Source organism: Vicugna pacos, chromosome 3 (assembly GCF_048564905.1).
Source record: "Vicugna pacos chromosome 3, VicPac4, whole genome shotgun sequence".
In the NCBI taxonomy this organism is placed as follows: domain Eukaryota; kingdom Metazoa; phylum Chordata; class Mammalia; order Artiodactyla; family Camelidae; genus Vicugna; species Vicugna pacos.
Window position 1 is genome coordinate 27,718,490 of NC_132989.1, and position 21,349 is coordinate 27,739,838.

Sequence of the window (21,349 nt, forward strand, 5' to 3'; positions counted from 1 at the left end):
CTCATGGGTCCTCCCCCGCCCACCACAGACACAGGAGGAAACCTCTCCTTCCTCTGAACACGGAAGCCCCTTGTTGGAACCTTTCCAACGTCACTGTATCTCACCCTGGCTGCAGGCCCACTGGGCCCTTTTGGAAGGTCACATGGGAAGAGCCCTGGCAGGATAGTGAGGTCTCGGACAGGTCCTGCCCCCTCCCTGGGCCTGGCCCCTTGTCTTGGATTGAAGGAAATCAGAGGTGGGAGTGCAGAGGCCCTTCTGAGGCCTGTTCAGTCTGTTCAGGGGCCTTTAAAGGGAGGTTGTGTTGAGGGCTCTGCCTGAGGTGTGAGGCTAAGGGGGCCCCCACTGAGACCCAGCCTGTATCACGTGGGCCGAGCTGAGTGGTGTGCAGCCCAGCCTCTCACAGGCTCGCGGTTCCTATGGGCCCTCCTGGGGACCCTCCTTTGAGGACAAGGGTCAGACAGAACCTTCTTTAGCTGTGATCGGGTTGAGATGGAATCCATTTTGCTTCTGTGAATAAAGACACCATTTCCTCAAAAAGCAAGACAGTCTTTATAAGATCTGTTTCTTCCAGGTATGAAGTCTGTGGAATATTAAAACACTTGGTTCTGACTTTCAGAGCCCCAGGACACAGTTCTTAAGATAAATAAACTCCTTTCTGCTTAAGACATAAAAGTTCATGGTGAGCTTTAGTAGGTGGTGGGCTTCCTTCAAGAAACCTTTTCCCCTAGGCTACGGAACTTTACATGATCTGAATATGACATAGGATGCTGCAGGTGGCTAGAACAAGGCTGTCGTTGGTTTGATCCCCAGGGCACATCTGGTGGGCAGATGTGGAGAGTACATGGGTGCTGGGCAGCCTCTCAGTGACCCCCATGGGCCCCTGGGAAGCTAGGAAACCCCACCTCTAGAGCCATAGGACCAACTGACCGGCTGAGACCCCAGTTTCCCCAGAAGTAGCCAATGGTGTCTAGATGGGTCTGACTTGTCTATGGCAACTTTTAACATTAAATATGCAACCTTCAACCAGAAATCCACTTCTTAGTGTCTACTCTGGAAATAACACAGTCCTAATGTGTGCAAAGATTCCAACCTGTTTTTCACAGTGACAAAATGGAAACATGCTTAAGTGTCCTGAATATTAATTAAACTGTGGAATAGTCATATTAGGACCTGCCATTAAAGGTTAAAAAATCCTTTAGCTAGATATGTGCACAGTGTTATGTAAAGACCCTCAGGTTTTATTACTAAGTGAAAAAAGGAAGATGCAAAATAATTTGTATAACATACCATTTATGTTAAAACCCTCCCATAAATGATAACTTTATTTCTTTGTATATATAAGAAATTAGACAAAGCAAACTGAAAACAGTGATTATCTCGGGAGGGGACTGGGATTGGGGGCGGCATCCTTAAGGGGGACTTTTGTTTCATATCTACAGTTGGAGTATTTTAAAAATGAGAATATTTTCCAAAACTTCTTGAATAGTGAAGAAGGTTAAGACAGGACATAAAGTAATTAATGCCCATTATAAAAGATTCGTTAAATACAGAGAAATGTCACCCTACATTACACTGCTAGCATTTTGGTGCATTTCCTTCCAGTCCATTTTTTCCTTTGGCATTTTTACATAGTGTTGAGCACACTATACAGATATCATTTTATACCCTGAAACTTTCCCTCTTAACATTCGTCATAAACACTTTCTCTACTGTTTCAAACTCTCCATAAATATCCTTAATAGCTGCATAATTTTCCACTTTGAGTGTTTAGCCATTTCCCATTTTTCCTTCCCATTTTAAAAGTGATCTCTGTTTGCCTAGGAAATCTTCCACCAGTCTGAGAGACAACTAAAATCATTACTATTCCCGTGCGTGGTGCAACGCAGTAAATGGAGTGTGGTTGCTGTGTGTGCACATGTGCATGTGTGGATGAGGGTGATGGGAGGCGGGGGTGCTTCCTAAGAGGTGGACCAGCCCTGGCTGTCCCAGAGTAACTCAGGCAGAAGAGACTGGGCCACACATTCAAGCCAGAGTCTCACAGGTCAGGTCAGTGCTACCTTTTGGATACACAAGTCTCTTCTGTGAAATAATGACAGCAGATGGCATGGGAACATTCCACACTGGGGCCCTACAGTCCTGTGCTGGGGGCTTACTCTCCACTAACCCTCTTCCCTTCTCTGGAAAAGATTTTTCACTAGCCTGCAAACCATTCTGTGATCTGAATACAGAAAAGGAGACTTCCAGAGGTGTGTTCTCTGGATGATTGGGTCCAGGCAGAATCTTGTGGTTTGGTCCCCAGAGAGGTGCTTGTGGGCAGTCAGGGAGCAGCTGCACCCAACCTTCTTCTGCGCCCCAGTTTTCTGCTCTCAGAAATGAAGCTGCCTGTAGCAGGAAAGAGACAAAAACCCCAAAAGGGGCAATTAAAGAGAGTTTAAAGGGGGGACTATTTACAATGTTGTGGGCAGGATTAAAGGAACCAGTAGGGGATGGTGATGCACCCCAGGGCTAGTAATTGCATCACCTGGAAACAATTTCTACCCCTAGGGCTTGAAGGGGGAGGGGAAAGGAACTATTAGGAACTCACGAGACCTGCAGTCATAAGAGAAAGGTTGCTGAACAGAACCTGTGGCCTTAATCTGTTTTGTACACTGAGATTTGGCATAGAGGGAGCTGGGGGGGTTAAACACTACAACCTCTTTTTCCTCCAATTTCCCAGTCTCCTGTCATTGACAAACCCAACCAAAAGCGGGCGACAAGGGAGCCTGAGAAAGGTAGTCTGCCTAGGCCAGCCATCGTGGCACAGAACAGGGTTCTACTCCTTTGTCAGGGGGAAAAGCTATGGCCCCAACACAATGGAAATGCAGAGTCCATCAGCTATTGGATCTTAGCGTGATGAGATCAATCCAGTTATATTCCCACCAGGAAACCAATTAAAGCGTTGGCCTCTACTGGTATACTTCATATAAGGTAGTGGGGGAGAAATAAACAGTTAATTAATATAAAACACAGGAGCTGCAATCTGTTCTGCAGCTGGTTATGAGGCATAAGTTGATAATCAGAGCTTTGATTTTTCACCAACCATTCCACGTGACACTCATCCTCTGCCAGCACCTTGGCTAGTTGGCTTATTTTTTTAACCTAGTAGTTAGAAGTTTGTACATGGGTCTACTGATCAAGTGCTGGGGTGACTGGAAAAATAGGTGACAGCATACACAGAGATGGCCATTTCATCCATCTGATTATTGAGAAGCCTTTGTGCCATGAATACCCTCTGGTGAGGATACCTGTGGGACCTGAATATCTTCACACATACTTCGAACTCATGCCAAGTCATCCTTCCTCAGACATGTCTGTGTTACTAATATTCCAATCTTGTTCTTTGTATGTTTCTCAGAAGCTGTCTACCTTTGAGTGACTGACTAATTTGTGTAGATTGATCAGGCTCTTTCTCCTTCCACGTAATGGAGACAACTACAGGTATGTCCTGAGTTTCTGCCCATTGGGAGGGTTTCCCCTCACCACTGACTTTCAAGGTTCACCCTTGAGTGGGATTGCAGTATGTTGTCCAGTTACTTCTGACTCAGTTCAGCATACTGTGCAAGCCAGCGATAAACCCGGCCATGCTTTTCCCTTCTCTTTTTACTGACTGCAGGGAGCTCAGTAGGAGGCATAGGTATGGGTTGTGCCGAAGCAGTAGAAGTAAGTACCGTGCGAGTCTGAGCCACCTGCTGTACAATCTGCTCTTCCCTTCTGACCTGTTCAGGCTTGATCTTCTATATACCATTTCCAGTTGACAATGGAATTCTGCTCTGTACTTCCAATTTTAGATTCAGCAGATCATATAACACTCAGTTCATGATGGGTGGTTTGTGTCCTGTAGTCACTTGGTGTCCTATGATTTCTGGTGTTCAGTCTTTTCCATGGCTTATCAGGAAGCCAGAAGCTGCTTTACAAATTGAGCTCTATTACTAGCAAAATTCCGACTCTAAAACCTTGTGATCTGTGCTGTAATTTTTATATTAGGGCTTGCTAGAGGCTCTATAAAACATCTCTAGCTGCCACAGATATTTCTAGTACAATTGGATGTGCTAGAAATAACAGAGTCACAGAGCAGCTTATAGCCAGGACCATCTGCAGTATCTTCCTTCCTTCCTTCCTTCCTTCCTTCCTTCCTTTCTTTCTTTCTTTCTTTCTTTCTTTCTTTCCTTCTTTCTTTTCTCTCTCTTTCTCTCTCTCTCTTCAACTTCTTTTGCAATAATTTAATCTACCAGCCCCCAAAGAATTTTAAAGATCACCTAATTATTTTCAAGTGGTATATAATGGACGCATAATTTTATTTATTTCTTTATCATCCAATAAGCATTTACTGAGCACCTTCTGTGTGTTCTTCTTTATTTATTTTTATGTGGCTGTGTTCCAATTTTATGGACAAAAGCAGGAGGAAATAAACAGCCAGTAGACTGGACTCAGCCCACAGGCCATAGTTTGCTGACCCCTGAGCTACAGTATAATACGGTATAATATCTCATGGATATACCTTAATTTACTCAACCATTTTCTTACTGCTGGGCATTTAGATTATTTCCCAAGTTTTCTTATTCTAATAAAAAATTTTAAACACATCTCTATGATTCTAACTGACTGCATTTCCAAAATTTTCTTTAGGATAGATTCCTAGAGGTAGAGTTTCTATATCAAAAGCTATGAATACTTTTAAGGCTTCCTCTATTCTTTTGCTCTTTGTATAAATTGGTTGTCATTTCTGGAAAGTGGTTTGGCAATGTCTAATTGATGCCTCTGCAAGATGTTACTAGTTCTAAGTATGATCATTGTAAAGGAAAACAAAGAAAGCTGCATAGATTTTATATTTTTAAAAAAGTGTATTAAGTTTTGTGTGTGTGCAACTAATTACAGAAGTTCAACTTTTTTTTTCAAGTTTATTTTTCATTTGGATTTGTTCTATTTCAAAATTTTTGTTTATATCTTGGCTCATTTATTTTCTTTCTTTCCTTTTCTTTATTTCTTCTAATCATTTTGTCTTTTCCTCTCCAATTTTATTTCCATTATATGTATATTTCGGTGGTAAAAATCTAACAGCACAGGTTCTAGACTCAGACTACCAAAGTTCATAGCCTGATTCTGCCACTTCCTGGCCACGTGACCTTCCTCAAGCTTCCTTTACCTTAGTTTCCATATTTCTAGAATAGAGTCAAGAAGAGATATTGTTGCTTTGAGAAAAGAAAAGTATGCAAAGCACTTTCTGTATTGCCTAGCACATACTAAATGTTCAATAAGTACTATCTATGACAATGATAATGAATACACAATTCTTTCATTACTTAATGTTCATTATCTGTCTGGTGATCAAATATATTTTTACCTCTATTTTCTTTTAACTTTATTATAGTTTAATTAAAAAAATTTCCTGGATATTATTTTGGTGTCAGGTATGAAGACAGGCTCTAAATTAATTTATTTTCCACATAGCTGAATAAATATTCCAGTATATTTTATTGAATAGTACATTCCTTCCTCATTAGTTTGTGCCATGATTTTTACCAAATATTTTGCTTTTGCACATTTTAGGATCCGCTTCTGGGAAACCTAGTGTCTTAAATTTATCTGCTGGTTTATTCTGGCTTTGTCATCATTGACATAATTATAATGACTTTATGACATTTTAACATCCAGTAAAACAATTAACTTGCATTACTCTAATTTCTCATTTTTGCTTAGACATTTTCATAAATTTGTTCTCCCAGTTGCATTTTTATAGTCATGTCATCAATTTCCAAAAAGAATTGCTGTTACTTGAATTCAGATCAGAAGTTAATGATACTTACAGAATAATCTGAGAATTGACATTTCTATAATAAACTTTCTTTCCATCCTGAAACATAATGTGTATCCTCTTTTCTTCAATTCTCCTTTTATATTTTTCAGTGGAGTTCTATAATTTCCGACATCATAGGGAAATAGACAATACTTACTGAAAATTACTTCTGTGCAAGGCTTTGTTGTAAATGCTTTACCTTATGAATATGTTTAACTTTTAAGACTGTAAGAGAGAGGTTTGCCATTATTCTCATTCAACAGTGGTGAAACTGAGGAACATGGAGATTAGGTAATTTGTCCCTGATACCCTGGGTCCAAAGTCAGAACCAGAGTCTCTCCAAAAGCCCATGTTCTTAATTATTCTGGTACACTCATCAGATGTTAAAAAGTACTTAGATATATCATTGTGGCTATGTGAATGAGATAGTTTTCTCCCCCGAGTGTTCCTTTTAATTGGTTATTGCTAACACAGAACAGAAAAATGATTGTCTATTATTTATGAGCCCTTATAATCTGTAAGTAAAATCTACTTTGAGAGATTAAGAAGAAATACATAAAATTGGGTACAGATTAGATAATTTTAATATAGTTTTAATTTAAAAAATGAGATCATAATTGTTAAAGTTTATATTATGAAGTTGATTCCACAAATAGCATTTAATAATATTAATTATATGTTAGAATAAATTAATAATTTTCCTATTTAATGACTAATAATATTTAATAATAATAAAAGTACTGGCTAACATTTATTTTGTGTTTTCTCCATATTAAATGCTATAGTGAGTGCTTTGCAAGCATTAGCTAATTTAATTTCTTTTTAATTAGTTATGCAAGAAAAAGCATGTCTTGTCAACAAATAAATATGACATTTATCATGTTCATTGGGGACTGCATATATATTAAAGTGCAGATTGAAATTTAATTATATGATTTGACATCAAACAGACAAGAGCTGCTTTCATGACCTGGTGTTCTGGATTCTTGCATTTTGCACTAACAAGCACAAATGGTTTATTTTGACTATGTTTTAAATGACAAGCTAAAAGAGATGGCCTCATACTGTTACTTGTAAGCATTTTGTCACAAATAACATATTGTGCATATGGGCAGTCTTGGTTCTCAACAAATGAAAAACAAAATTGGATATAATTGTCACTATATTTTCTTCTTAAATATTCAAATTTTGGAGGAGTAAAGATAGCTAGACGTACTATCTGTGATTTCTGATCCTATGGCTGCAACTTCCTCATCTGGGAAAAACCATCCTAGGGTGAGTTCACAGAATTATTATCATTTCTTATTGTCTTCATTAATTGGTTGAATTTTAACATCAGTGTTTCTTATGCTTCCTGAATTTAACCAATAGCCCATTATGAGTATAAATTAAATAATGTATAAGAATAGGACATTAAAAAAGACTATAATGACCAACCCCACTATCGCAGTTAGCACTTGTTCAGCCAATTTACCAATTGATTAAGAAACTGGTTTGTTAGCAAGTTGTCTCATCTCCACTAACTGCCGTTCTTGCTCTCTTAATGCACCTTAAGGAGTTCTTTAACTTTTCTTTTATTGAGGTATAGTTGATTTACAACATTATATGAGTTTCAGGGGTACAACCTAGTGATTCACAGTTTTGAAAGGTTATACTCTATGTATAGTTACTATAAAATAGTGGCCACATTCCCTGTGCTGTACGATACATCCTCATTTTATACAGAGTAGTTTGTGCCTAGGAGTTCTTTAACTTTTAAAGAATTATTTTGTGTTATTACTATTTTTTAAGGGAAATGAAAATCCTTGCTTGTGGACATGAACACTTTCTACCCTCTGTAACCCTCCAGAAGGTTTGGAGGTGCTCTTTGGGTCAGACAGAGCAAGAAGCACTTTTGGTTCCACTCTGGGTTTTGCCATGAATGATGCTGTGGGTGCAACAGCTTTGCAGGAGGCAGGGATGGCCTGGCCCCATGAAATGAAGAATCAGCCCCCAGGAGGCCAAATGTCCAACACATCAGAGTTGGAAGAGGCATTGGAGTCATATGGTCCAGATGTCTTTTAATATTCTGTGCTGAGGAGGAAACAATCCCAGAGATTTATTAGTTGTGATGAAAGCTAGTACTATCTCTTCTTTCCTTACAAATGATTCTGGAAAATGTTTGCTGTTGAGCACATGCCCTGCCCGCCTCCACGGGGATTCCGGATCCTCATTACTGTGGCAGGCATAGTGGCTTTTCCAAGTGGCCTGCTGAGGCTGGGGGGCTGACAACGATGTGCATTTATTTCTGGAGTCCAGGAGTGATTACAAATCCCGAGATTTATGTACCTGGGGAACTGAGTAGATTTAGGTATGTGTGGTTCTGTCATGGAATTAGAAAGCAAACACGCAAAGACCCTCCTTGGAGCCAGGAGTTGCTGATAAGGCCTGCAAGTGGAAGCTGAAATGGGTAGGCTGTGTCCTCTTACGAGAAGCAATGTGGCTTTCCACACAACAATCTTTGTGACCCACAGGACAGACCCGAGAGCCTCAAACATCTGATATAAGATGTAGGAAATAATTGCTGTCTTTCTGAAAAGTCAAGGAGCCCCAGAAGTGGTGCTAACTTCCTTGCATTGAAAAGCTGTTCAAAGCCTTTTAAATTGGAGCTTTAGTCTCTTTTCCCTTTCTCCCCTTCTCCCCCCAACAGAAGGTTCTCTGTTCTCTGAAGGAAGTTTCAGGGTAATATTTTTGCTGGCTGGTGACTCTGTCTGCAACCTTTGCATAGCAGATAAGCTGAGATGGCAGTGGTCTCGGGGCAGGCACAAGAGTGAAATTTCCACAAAGACGAAAGATGTGCCTGCAGCCACAGCAGGTCTAGTGTTTTGGTCCTGATGATTTTCTTCCGCAAAGAGTATGGAAATTTCCATTCCCATTCATTCAGGGAGGTCTCTGGTCTCCCTCTTGTGACCCTACCATGGACAGAATGTGAGTGCCAAGAGGCAACTTCTTCACTGGTTACTTCCAGCTGTGGTTCTCACCTGCCGCAGGTTTAAAGCCCTTTGGGAATCACTGAAAGTGATGCGTCATCTCCTACACAAAATGCCCACTGCACAGACAGGCTGAATGCTGCAGACATGTTGCGGTGGGGGTCAGCATTCACAGGCTATACAGAAATCCGTGTGCCTGAGGTTCAGGATGCTGAGGTTGGTGACATCTTTGGTCCTGTGTGGAGCAGAGTTGGAGCCAACACAACCCCTACCAGCTGCCTGCAGAGAGATGGGTGCTGGGCCCGGATGTGGACCCCACTTGAAGAATTACCTTATGCTGCAAGTTTAGTTGCTAAAAATCCTCTTCTTGGTGTTTCTCCCTTGCATTCCCAACTTTCTTCTGTGGTTTCTCTGACTCATATTCCTCCTCCTCTTCCATCAACATTTGTCAAAGTTCTGATCTCAGCCTTTGTCTCTTCTCTCTGAATCCCCTCCCTGAATAATCGTGACCATCACTCAACCTTTTTGCCGTTGATTTCTCAACAGACTTTTCAGTTCTGTGTTCTCACTTGAGCTCCAGACTCCTTTCCAGTTGCAGAGCCAATGCCTCTTAAACCCATCACCCTTCCAGAGCCCCCACCCTCTGCAACCTACCCGCTCTTCCCTCTCCGTGCGGCTTCTCCCAGCTGACTGCCTGCTGGAACTGTGGGAGCCACCACTGGTGGCCTCCAGGGCATCCCTGCGTGTGTGTTCCCTTTTCTCCACCCCATCATCATGGCCTGTTTCTGGCCCCACTATAACCCTCTGGAAGGTTCCTAGCTCACTTATCCCTTGAGTCATACTCTAAGTCATAGCCATGTCACCCCCAGGCTGAGAAGCCTTGTTTGCTCCCCATTCACTGTAGACCAGTAGATCCCTAGCACAGAAGCTAGGCCCCCACAAGCAGGACCCACCTATAGCAGATGCTGCTCATGTCTTTCAGGTCTTACCACAGCAGTGCCCTCCACCTGCCAGTATCTCCTGCTCTGTGCCTCTGCGCCCATTCGCATAGGTATGTAAATATTGGGCCCTGGCTGCAGAGCCCACCCGGTCAGAGCACAGGATAGGCTAGAAGGGCCAGGAATTAATGCCTCCCTCATCCCTGGGAGCATTCCTCAATAATCAGTGACTGATGGGAGCTGATGTACAAATGCCCTTGCTTCCTTGGCTCTTGGGTGAGACAACTCTGAGGTGCCTGTTCTGCTTTGTCTCTCTCACAGCTGGCGTTTCAGGGACCACCTCGCAAACATACTACTTACACTCCAGTCTTTATCTGAGGGTCTGCTTCTGCGGGACCCCAGATTAAGTCACCAACTGACTTCTTCCTACTCTGCCCCTCACCAGAGGCGCTGCCTTTCTCTGACCATCTCCTGATTCCATCTGTCTTTGCACCTTTGCTGAAGCCAGGTGCTCCACCCAGGATGTGTCCCCATCTCTGCCTTCTGGACTCCCACCCTTCTTAGGTTTAACTGAAAGGTGGCCTCTTCCAGGAAGCCTTCCCCAGGACGCCACCCAGCATTCCCATCACACATTCTGCTCGTATCCCTCTCTGCATTATAGTGTTGTTCATTGGATTTGATGTCTGTCTTCACTGTGGGAATGAGGCCTTTCTAAATATTTTTATCCCCTGCCTCATCTAACCTGAAGCTTGGCCCTGGAGCCTTCAACAAATGCTTGTTGAATTAGACTCCCTCAGCTCCCCCAAATTATTGTGACCCTCTCCTTATACCCACTTTGCTAAGATACCCATCCTGAGACTCAGTGGCCTAGTGCCCTGCATTCTTTCTTTGGAGGCAAGTTGAGTCTCCTCCTCTGAACCATCCTCCAAACTAGAGGCCAAGACAGGATTCTTAAAATTCTTCAGGCAACCAATATATTCAGCTAGTGAACCGTGTTCTAGGCATAGTGCCTACAGTGATAAAAATACAAGGGTGGGTCTTAAATTCAAAATGTTTACAGTAACCATTACTTCAGGGATTGGCAAACTTATTTTGTAAAGAGTCAGACAGTAAATAGTGTAGGCTTTCTGGGACACATATAGTTTCTGACGCTGCTGCCTCCTCCTCTTCCTGCTCCTCCTCTTCTACTTCACCTTCACAACCCTTAAAAATTTTAAAACCATTCTTAGCTCTCAGGCAGTACAAAAACAGACTGTGAGCTGCCCCTGTGTTATTTCAATGATTCATCCAAACAACATTTATTGAGTGCCTCTTTGGCAAAGTTACTCCTGACAGATCTCCTCCCAGGCTGGGTACATACCTGGCAGGTTGTGAAATATTCCTGAGGTGTTGCAATGAGCTGACCATGGTGCTGACCGTTGCCCTGGGCTGGGTTCCCTTCCCACACCGCCTTGCTCTTTCTCTGCATGGCTGCTCTGGAAGAACATGGTTCTCTCCACTTGATTGTAATTTTAATTTCAGCTGGAGGTCAGCTATCTCTTCCTTCCTAAATGGCTGCTCTGCTTGATTTAATTTTCTGTGTAATGGCATAATCTTATCTATCTTTTTACTTTGGAAACTGACTCCATATTAACCTTCCACCTGGCCCCCATCCTTTACCCCTTTCCCATCACATTTGCTATATGTCCTTCTCTTGTTTTTATGGCCTCCTTCCTTCACTGTACTCTGCCTCTGGCTTCATCCTTCCTGACTGTCAGGAGTCTTCCCCAGAATCACTGATGGCCTTTCTGTCTCTCATACATACAATCAGTCTCTTCCATGACTGGTTCCCAAGGTTCTGCAGTGGTCCAGGCCCTGATGTCAGCTTGAAGTCACAGCTGCTCAGTGCCCGATGCGGTGTCCACTTGCTGGTTGCAGCCTGGCACTGTTTTGAACTCAGAGTTTCCTGAGTGTCAGAGCCCTGCCCTACACTATTCACCATGATGGATGCCTCCATGATGAATTAGATCCCTTGGCATCATTGCCCTCTTCACCTCAAAGAGTTTAGTCATGTGCTAGTTAATTTGGCTTTTGCAATAGATAGTAAAAAATAACATTTCCTATGAAAAAGCCATTCTTGGAGGCAAAGATACATGATAAATAGAAACCTTGTGCCTTAAATTGCCCCCATTCCCTACTGGGATTCTTCACTCAGAGTTACCCATTTTACAGAAATCCACTGTAGCTAGAGGAGAAATAATTTGCACTTTCCAAAGTTTCCCTTGGTTTGCAGAAGAATTCATTGCCAACTTTTATAAAGTAGTGAGCTCTCTTAGTGCATTTTAAGTGGTCTTATTTGCAAGGTTTTGATTCAGGTATAACTTTCCAGGAACATAGGGAGTGCATAAAGCCAGGCATATTCATGCTATCTGCATTCTTCTAGGGAGAGTCTAGGGCTTTCTGTAGATTTGCAAAGAATATTGGACCCCAAAATCCTCACCGGTGGCAGGGTCTCAGGTGTTGAGATGCTCCATGAGGTTGATTGGATCCTTTGGCTTGTTCCCTGCTGGGTCCCAGCTCCTGGAGTGCTGACTGGTGCATAGCTGGCTCTCAATGTATATGTATGGGTTGAATGATTCAATAAGTGAATAAATAAAATGACTGCACTGGGGCTTGAACCTGGGCTGTTCTGATCCCAGAGCACTCTGCCCTGCCTCCTCCTGAAAGAAAGAGGCTACTTGGTTTTCCAGGAAGGCTGGGCTGGGAGCTGGACACAGAAGAGGAAGGAAAAGGCTGCATTCACTAAAGATCCAACTTGTGAATCTAAGACCCAGATAGCTGCAAAAGAAATCTCAAAGCAATAAGGAAAGCAAAGACTTCAAGAGAAAATACAAATTGGATTTTCTGAGGTGCTCACTCTGAGCAGTTGCCTCTGAGCCCAGGAAGGTTTGGGCTCTAGCCAGCCCTGGATGCTGGCAGGCAGGGGATGTAGAGCAGAGTGCTTCTGAGGTGACTGTAGCAGGAAGCAGCTGTCTCGGGCTGGCTTGGGCTCTGGCTCTGGTGAGCAGAGCATGGGCCAGGCTGCTGGCCCGTTCTTTTGTTCCAGAAGTACTGCCAGGAGCTGCTGTGGGTGCTGAAGGAGGCAGTCTGCTGCAGAGATAGGGGCACTGGACAGAAGGTCTGAGGGCTTGGTCTCTGGGCCTGACTCTGGCTCTCAGTATACCTTGAATCACCCGGTTCCCCCTCTGGATTTCACTCTTTCTGTAGAAGTCTTCGCAGTGTATATTTTTATTCTTCCCAGGCCTCATTGCGGGAGGTGGTGAGCCATTGCAACTGGGTTTTACAAACTGTAAAATACAGAAGACACCTGGGGAAACAGATCCAGCTGAATGTGCTGGACAAGGGTCCTCCTGTCTGGGGTCTGGTCGGTGGGCTTGTACCCTGTAGTCAGCTGATCAAACAGATGCTCCTGTGAAATGCATGGGGTCAAAGTTGTCAGGAGCCTGGGAACTCATGGAGGGGGCTTGGAGGGCTGGGGCACTGTCACAGGAAACTTATCAGCTCCTCAGTGGAATGGGTGAAGACTCATTTGTCAGGAAAGTTGAGGAAGGAGGAGCTAGGGCTCCAGCCCTAAGCTGATGAGAATGAGGATAAGAGTCAGTTACTAGAGCCACTTAATTAATTCCAGGATGCTGAGCTGAGCAAGACAGTCTTAGCACACTTCCAGTGGAAGAGCAGGTGCTGGCTCTTCTTGAGGGTGAATATGGCCAGTGGCCCATCCCAGAGTTGGGGGAGATGGTGGGGTGTTCCAGTTAATAGAAGGATTTGGGTCCAAATAGCTGGGAATTTCCTGATTCAGAATCCTGATGGGAGATGAGTGATTCTCAGCACTTCTGACCCTCCTGAGGTTTGGTTTAAACTGAATGATCCTGCAAATAATGCTCCTGGACTCTAAGGCCATTTCCAAGGGAGAAGGAAAAACTGTCAGGAATGGGGTGAGAACCCATTGGGTTAGAGGTGTAGTTCCATCCTGCTTAAAGACAGAGGAAATGGACATTATGGTTGTCTTGTCAGCATCTACCCACACTCTTCCTGGTCTAGCAGCCTCATGATTTGAGTGGCCCTAATTGGTCCAAGTCGATCAGAGAAATCCCACTCCCACCTTGCTGGAGGGATGGATGGAGAGACAGTCCAATCAGAACAAAGCTTAGGGCTTTAGTTCAGTGGTCTGAGAAATGGCACTCTTCCCCACACTGGATGTGAACAGTGAAGCACTGAGTCCTGGTTGCTGTTGGCAGCTATTTTGTGACCATGAGGGAAGCCAATCTAAAGACAAAATTAACACCTGAAGGGCCCCTGAGCAGACAGGATCACACAGAAATGGGGCTGGACTTTCTGGAACCATGAGTCCATTAATCTCCATTATCGTTCAAGTCATTTTGCATTGGCTTTTCTGATTTTTGCATCAAGTGCTTTGTAACTGACGTGTAGAACCTGTGGTTTCTCAGGACCCTTTCAGTCCTAGAAGTCAGTGGCTTAACTATTTTTTATGTCCTGGGATTACAGCCCAAAGCAGGTGGAAATGAACACTTAGGGCTCATGTTCTTCTTAGACACCCAAGCATTGTTTCAGAGGTTGGAATGCTGGAAGCTGATTTGTGCTGGCACCTCTTGGACCAGGTCATCTCAGGTCATCTCCTTTTGCAAGCATGGAGAGGCTCTCTTTGCATTGTTGGAGCACCTAAGTCTAGAGGCTGGTCTAGCTTGCAGTTGGTTTGTCGGGCATTGGAGATGGTCTAGAACCCAACTTAAAAGTTGAGGTTTGTTATTCACATGATCTGTGGATTGGAAACTACTAGTAAGTTGAGAAAATAATCACTTCTAAGTTGTGTTCTTACCTCCAAGAGTCAATTATCTGTAAGTGTTAGAGCTCACTTTGGTACTTGAAATTGTACGCTTCCTAAGCCCATATGTCAGGGGAAGCCAAACAAACAAGCTTCCATTTTACAAATCCTCAGATACTTCCACAAAGGCTCCCTTAACTGTCTCTGACGGTAAGAAAATTAATAGATGCAGCTGACAATGTGTAAAATGATCATGTGTGTTGAGGTCTCGGAGGATAACATAATGTCTTCACTAGAAATGATTGGTATAATGTGGGATAGTCACGCAGGAGTTGGATAGCTGGAAAGCCTGCCATGGGTTAAGCACCATCATTATAGGCTCTTTCAATCAGGAAATAGCTGTCAAGTACCTGCAGCCTGCCTACCATCGGGCTGGTACCCAGAATCCATGTGTGCTGGATGGTGTTAAAGGGGTATAAGAGCATCCCTTGACCTTGAGGAGCTACCGTGTCAGGCCAGCAAGAGAAGGCACACATGCCTCCCACCCCGGGCGCACTTTGCAGGTGTATGTATTCTCTGAATTCTGGAAAAAGGAAGCAATGGTTGGGATCTGGGCTTTCTCAGGGGAAATGGGGCTTGAATTAAACTTCAAAGGAATTGAGCAAATTATTATTTGGACTGGAATTATGTATTATAGAATGAACCTTGAAGCAGCCAGTCATTGGCTAGGACTTGGAGATTTTATTTACCAAGAGTGTTGGGAAAAAAATTTATTATAGCAAGAATTGGTCTGCCCTGTATTTGTCCTATATTTAAAACATGTAATTTTTCACAGTAACAGCAGAGAACATGAAATTTAAATGTAGGCTTCTTTATGGAGTCTTGGAAATGACTTTTTTTCCTGGATGGAATTGGACTATTGACTGTGTTAGGTTTGGCGGTGATTGAGCAAATAGTCTTTTCTATTGAATCTTATTATATTTTAATCACATTGCAAGAAATGTCAGAATAGTACAAAATGAGAAACTTCACAAGCTCATATTTCATTATGAAGTCAGTTTGTACAGAGCTTTGGAAGGGACCTCACTTGCATTGATTTGCTGCAGTGATCAATTATGGCCCAGGTCTAATGGGCTGGAGCGGGCGAGCCAGGAACTTCCACCGTGCTGAACCTGAAGGTCACTTCTCCACATCCCTCTGCCTGGAGCTGGCCACAGTGTTCGTTGTTTTATGATGTCACTTGAATCTGGAGGTCAGTGGATGAAATGCCACTCACTGTGGCTCTGGTGTGCTAACGTATCATGCCATCATGGCTGAACAGATTGTGCCTGTGGGCTGAATCATATTTTGAGATATTAATTTTTCTTGTATTCCCCTCTGCTGCTCCATCTTCTTCCCATCCAAGCAGGGAGCAGGCTTGGGGCTTCATTGCCTCAGTGGAACTGCATGGCCAGGCTGCAAGCAGAAGTCACCTACATGACTTCTTTTATTTTCTACAAGCTCAAACCTGTGGTGTAGGATGGGATTTTAGGATAAAGGCAGAATGCATGGGAAAAGCAAGAGGCAGAGAGCATCTGCCTATCACCCTTGATGCGATGGCCCTGTCTAGGCGCCCGAGGGTGGGTGAAAAGCCCCAGACATGATGCATCTCTAGAGATGGAGCTGCAGCCACAGGGCCCCATATTTCCTGTGTGATGGTGTGGAGGCGGCAGAGCTGCCACTCACCAGACAGAAGAGGTGATGAAGAATTCAGTAGCCAGTCAGTGATTCTAGAGATTGGAGTCTCCACCCCTTTCTAGGAACTGCACAATTCTGGTGGGACTGAGAGAATAGGAGCCTCAGATTGACCCCATGGACCTTTGTCGTCCAGTGACTCTGTGGCTTCCATTCACCACTGAAAGGACTCTTGGCCAAAGTCAACCATTCTGGTGTCCTTGGTCCAACCTACCTGGGGGCCTGGTGCCATCTCAGGATGTAGCCATGGCAGGGCTGCTACTCCCTGCCTGCCTCTGCCAGCCCCCTGCTGTCTCCAGGAACAGACCCTCTCTCTTACTGCCCTCAGGGGCTTTCTGAGAGGTCCACGGAGGCTGGAGTCAGGAAGGATGGAGAGTTGGAGAGAAAGTGCTCAGTCTGTCTAGTCCTTCCACATCAGCCAAAACCAAAGTACATCTTGGCATTTAGTGTTATTTTTTTTCTGCCATGCTTATTAAACAGAAGCATAATGGAGAACCCAAAAAATCATCCCTCAACCATCTACAGAAGTGTAGAAGGATCTAGTGCTGAAATTGTGAACGGACTCTGGCCAGCAGTTCATGTGGCATCCGACAATGTTGAGTATCACTGTGTTTCTTCCAAAGAGTAAAAATACCCTCTGGCTTCCTATGAGTTTGCTAGAGTGCCTGGGGTTACTTTGGTGTACTATTTGAGAATCGTAGTAATAGGATTCCTTTGTATATAAGTGTTTTTTTGTTTAAAACTTTAACTAACTGTGTCGTACTCTCTTTGTATATTCCGTGTGTTAGTGGGCCCTGTTACTGGGCTTTAAGGCCAGTAACAAGTTATCTCTCTTATAAACATTGTCACAATGAAGAGCTGTCTAGGTTAATCTTTGAGCACATTTCTGATTTTTTTATTAAGATAAATTCCTAGAGTGGAATGGCTTGGCCAAGGGTAGTCACATGTTTAGGGCTGTTTATATGAATCACCACCTTTCTCTGAAAAGATTGTACCAGTTTATCCTCACCCTGTGCATGAGCCCACATTCCATATCATCACCAACACTAAATAGTGTCATTCTTTTTAATCCTTGGTAGTCTGATGGCATCTGCTTGGTTAATTTACATTTCTTGGTTATTTTCAAGTTTGAACTTTTTCATATGCATGTTAGCCTTTCCTGAATTCCTGCTTATATCTTTTGCTCATTTGCCTATTGGATTGTGTGATGGTTTGAAACTATGCCTGCACATTCTTTGTCACTCTTTTTTCAAAAGGTGGAGAGTAAGTCCCATTTTGTTCAGTGTTGGCTGGACTTAGTGTTTCACTTCTAAAGAACAGAATGTGGCAGAAGTGATGATGAGTGACTTCCAAGTCTTGACCAGGAAAGACACTGCAGTTTTCACACTCTGAAACAGTTTGTTCCAGGGGAGTTGGTGGCCATGTTGTTAGGACACTCAAGCAGCCCACTGAAGTAGAGGTGAAAGTCGTGTGGAGAGAAACTAAGGTCTCCCAATAAAGGCGGAACCGACCTGCCAGCGCATGAGTGAGCACTTTAGAGGTCGATCTTCCAGCCCCAGCCAAGCCTTCAGATGACTGCAGGCTTGGCTGACCTTTAACTGCAACCGCATGGAAGAGGAGTTTAGCTAAGGCCCCAAAGATGGAGAACAAACCTTATCCGCCAAGTCCTTCACATTCTAAAGTGAGGGGTTAGACCTGGGCTGTCTGATATGGTTGCTCCCGGCCACATGTGGTTACTGAGCACTGGACAGAGGGAGTCTTCAAACTGAGAGGCCTTGTCAGTGTCAAATATACACTGGATTCTGGAGATTTTGTATGCAAAAAAAGGCTGTAAAATATCTCATTAGTAAATTTTTATGTTGATTACACATTGAAATGGTAATATCTTAGCTCTGCTGGGTTAAGTAAGTCCAACCATAGGGTCCAGTAATGTGCAGTATATACCAACAGAGCACATAACTTTTACTTGATTATTAATGATAAGACAATGTAAGAGTAACTGAAAGTTGATGAACTCAGTGATGCATAGATTTTCAGCTACCTGGGTGAAATGTGAATCTTAGTGCCCTGACTAAAATGGGGATAATAATGTTAATGCCTGGTGGATGAGTTCTCAACATGAAATCAGACAGTGCAGGTAAAGTGCAGGACCTGAGACATGGTGAGCAAGTCAGAAATATTTGCTGCTGTTGTTTTCACTAATAATGAGGAGGACATAAACCCAAGCATGCTGACTCCCTCGACTCAGAGTAACCAAGCTTGTGTTAAGAGGAGGTGCATACGGTACCTGGATGAATTGTTTTACCAGCTCTGGCAGAGCCAGGCTGCCCTCATTCCAGAGCAGTGAGCTTTGACTCCCTTTCAGATGTGTCAATCCTTGGATTTGAAATCCCTTGTATGCAGTACAAATTAGTTAGCTTTGTTTTAGATTGTACACATGTGGAGTTACCACCTCTTGACTTCAGCATTTAAATTTATGTGAAAATCATGCAAATTATGCTTCCCTGAATCAACTAGCTCCTTGGGTGTCGGTCTGAGGTCTGTTCTGCTTCACGCACCAGGCTCTGTGTTTACAGTTCCTTCAACTCAGCAAAGGCTCAGGACACCCCAACCCTTACTCCCCGCACATTCTGAGCTGTCCCCGAGGGCAGGGCCCTGGGCTCAGTTAGCTCAGCAAACATGCATAACATGATGATGCTGGCTGCACCTTTTCCTGATTTCTCTGAGTCTAGTGAAGGCCCCGAGGTGCAGAACACAAGTACACCACACTCTAAAGTGAGGGGCTAGTCCTGTGCTGTCCAGTACAGTAGGTATCAGCCAAGTGCAGCTACTGAGCACTGGACATGGCGAGTCCAAACTGAGAGGCCCTATGTGTGTGAAGTACACACTGGGTTCTGGATTAGTATGATTGAAAAAAGAAGGATGTGAGATATCTCATTAGTAGACTTTTATATTGGTTACACATTGAAATGATAATGTCTTAACCAAATAGGGTTAAATAAAACACATTATTGGTGGGGGGAGTGCCTAGCTCAGTGGTAGAGTGTGTGCCTAGCATGCACAAGGTCCTGGGTTCAATCCCCAGTACCTCCATCAGAACTAACTAATTAAATAAATTTAATTACCTCCCCCCCTCAAAAAATAAAACCACATTATTAAATTTAACATCATCTGTTTCTTTTTACTTTTGTAATGTGGCCACTAGAAACTTCAAAATCACCCAGGAGGCTCACGTTGTATTTCTTGCGGACAGTGCACAGTTAGACCACATGTGAAGGTCTTGCCAAAGAGGGGGTTGTCTGGGGAGGGGCTAGAGATTCCAGAGCTTGTTGGGCCTGTTGTCCATGATTCCTGTGAATCTGAAGAGCCAGACAGGGCTGCCATCCAAATGAGAGATTCAGGCAGGGGAAACCTGAGAACAACCCCACCTAAGACTGTTGTCTGCAAGGGGTAGATTGAGTCCTCAGCACACAGAAACTGGTTGTTCTGATTGGCTTTCAGAAACTGCTAGCTGGGGCAGAGGTTGGAAGCAGACAGCAAGAGGAGGCACTGCCCCTACAAGAAGACAGCAGGTGGCAGACCCCTCTCCCCCCAGCGATGAGAAAGGTGCTTCTGAAATAGAGACATAACCCCACTCCAATGCCCACAGAAAGACCCAGCCTTCAGGACTTCTTCATCAGACAGCACCACTGACATTTCGCCACCCTATGTTTTCAGCCTCTAACCTACACTCCTCTGACCCCAGCTCCATCCTGGGGGGCTGGATGCTCAGTGTTGGGGGAGGCCCTCGCAACACCTCTCCCACGGAGGGCTGGAGCTAGGAGAAGGGCAAATTGGTAAGTTTGGTTATCACATTGGTGTTTTTGTCAACCTGACAAAACAGGGCCAATTCACTTATTACCCTTTGATCTCATCTTAACCCAATAGCCAGAGTGAACATATTAATATGTAGGTTGAATTAGGTCCTTCCTCTGCTCAGACCCCTCCAGTGGCTGCCCTCTCTCTTGGATTAAAAGCCACAGTCCTACAACAGTCTGTGAGAGCCAGCCCCTCCTGCCCCTTCTGTGCCACATCCTCTCGTCTCTTCCCCCAGCTCCTGCTACGTAGGCTCCCTGCTGTCCCATGCAGGCAAGCACCAAGCCCAGAACCTGTGTCTGCTCTTCCCTCCGCCCCAAATGCTCTGACCCCACATGTCTGGGCAGCTCATTTCCTTTTCTCCCTCAGGTCTCCACTCAAAGCCTGCTTTCTTAACCCAACTAAAATCATAACTGCGCTCTTCCCAGCTGCCTGCTCCATACAGCTTGCTTTGTGTTTCATTGTTTAATACAACTCTGTTGCCCCCAGAACATAAGCTCTCTGAGGGCTGTGAGGCTATTTTTGTTGTGTTGGGCTGTGTTTTGCTGCCCGTTTTGTTTATTGATGCATTGAGGCAACTTGGGACATAGGTGTCCAACAATATTTGTGGAGTAGGTCAATCAAAGTGACCATGCAGCTCTGAGATTTGCCAGAGGTTTTCCCCCAGGGCAGGGAAGAGGGACTGAACACAGAGATGACTGAAGGAAGCAATTGTGAGAAAGATAAGGTTGTTTCCTGCTTGCACCCTTGTAGGTGACATGCTCCTCCCGGGGTCCAAAGCATTGTAGAACAGTCTCTGCCCTGAAGGTGCTGATGACACAGTCAACATGTAAAGCACAAGGGCTGTGACCAGTGGGGCAGGCTGCTTTGGGCAGTGAGATTAGGGCTGGATTTTGAAGAAGCAAATAGACACCCATCAGGCAGGAAAAAGGAAAGGCAAATTTTAGACAGAGATGTGTGCTCAGATGTGGGGGTGTGGTCTAGTGTGTGTGTGAGAGGCGGGTGGGCTGGGGGAGGAGAGGGCCTCATGGCCTGATGGAAGGGGCACCTGTGTCCTGTCACTTTGGGTTCAGGGCCATTTCCAAGCCCAGAGAGCTGGTGGGGCAGATAACAAGGGTATCCATGGTTTAGCAGGTGGAAGGACAGATTCATTGATGCTGCTGTTGTCCCAGGACCAGATCTTGGTCATTAGAATGTT